Source organism: Dendrobium catenatum, unplaced genomic scaffold (genome assembly GCF_001605985.2).
Source record: "Dendrobium catenatum unplaced genomic scaffold, ASM160598v2 original_scaffold_252210, whole genome shotgun sequence".
In the NCBI taxonomy this organism is placed as follows: Eukaryota; Viridiplantae; Streptophyta; class Magnoliopsida; order Asparagales; family Orchidaceae; genus Dendrobium; species Dendrobium catenatum.
In genome coordinates, this window is record NW_021570609.1 from 1 (window position 1) to 1,715 (window position 1,715).

General features: G+C 31.6%; 1 long non-coding RNA gene across 1 annotated transcript; it reads left to right on the top strand.

The window, feature by feature from the left end:
• The first annotated feature begins 130 nt into the window (after positions 1-130).
• Positions 131-1,077, top strand: LOC114579012. The gene is made up of 2 exons (XR_003699895.1): positions 131-729; positions 832-1,077. It is a non-coding gene; the product is annotated as an uncharacterized LOC114579012 (long non-coding RNA).
• Positions 1,078-1,715: the final 638 nt, after the last annotated feature.

Here is a 1,715-nt window from a genome sequence, read left to right on the forward strand (position 1 = left end):
TTATATTCTCTATTTGTGTTAATTAAAACTGCAACTTATTATTTCCGCATTTGGATGTATGATCTATAAGGGAAGATTGTGAAATGAATAAAAACAAGCTTTTCCCTCTCAAATTCTCTAGTTTTAACATATACATTTATAGATACCAAAAATCTTTAATATATATCATACACATCTTCTATAATACATCTCAAAATTGTAAAACTAAAAGCTATGGTACAGGGCAAGACTGGGCACCTAACTACTACCTCACTTGCTTCTTTCCTTTACTTGAAACCATAGTTATAATATCTGATAAGTAGCTCACATAGTAGGATTACTAATTATAATAGAACATTTAAATAGAAATAAAGAATATAATAGCTTATTATGATCATATAAGCTAATATGATCATTTATCTTCCTAAATATAGCTAGCTTAGTGCAAGACTTAAGTAAAAATCTACATTGATGATTTGATAAGTAAAGGGCATGATTGTAAGCAATGAATATGAATATATGTTAAATAGTAAAATATATTTGTAAAGAGTCACATTTTTAATGTACTACATTAATCAATTGCTAGTGTATAATTATTTGCTTTATTTTTTATTTTCTTCTCAATATATGTTTATCATTTTCTTAGAAATATTATATATTGTTTGTATATACTAGCTCATCGACCATTATTATGTTTGATAAAGTTTGGTTAGCCCAGCATTGTATTTATCAATGGCCCCTCGATTCAAGGTTGGTCTTTTCCAACTTTTAGAATTGAGAATTAAAAATCCTTCATTTAAGAATTCCTTTCATATTGAAATGCTAAATAAATGCTGTATTTTGATTTCACAGAATTTTACGGGTGATTCATGCTCCAATTTTCCTCCAACATTTTGCATCTAATAGAACACATATGAGGGATCCTCATGGAAATTGGATTGCGCCACCTCCAAATTATGAACCAATTATAGCTCAAGGTTTGTTCCTAGAGCTTTTACCATTGCAGTTGCACTGTGTCTTTAATTCTAGTATTTTCACAAATACTTTGTTCAGAAAAGTAATAGATTGAATATAATAAATGGATGCAAAGTTAAAATTGGATCATATTTGCAGTTTCGTGCTAAAATTTGAACCATCTATTAAAAAAAAAAAAACTGCCATAAATCCCAATAGCACTAAAAAATTATGGGCAAATATAACAAGAGTCTATGAGGTTTATAGATTGCTTTGTGTAGATCTAATTTTTGAAAAATTGTCTATTTTATCCCCTTATATACAGAATTCTTTAAAGAAGATCCTTTTATTAACATAACTATCAATTGAGAGAAAATAAGAAAAACACCTACATTTTCCCTCAGCTTCCTTCCTCTTGTGATTCTGATGCTGATGCCTCCTTTTCTCCTCTCCCTAGTGTCCTCACCAGTGTCCTCGTGTTTGAGATCTCAGATAATTCCGCTTGGAATTCTCACCATCACTTCCCAAAATTTGCCATTCTCATTGTCCTCTTGCTAATTATTTACTACACAGTCGAGATAAGGCATTAGAGGCTCCCATTTATCTGGTTCTTTCTTCCTCTTCTTCTCTGAGCACCAGCACAGTTTAGCAGGCTGTGCCTCAATGAAGATGTCCTAGCTCCCTCAAGTTTAAAATTCTCCAAAAGCTTTTCCCTTTTCCACTGCTTCTCCATCACACTTCTACCCTGACCTTCCTGCTCTTAAAGCTTCCATTGTCAATCC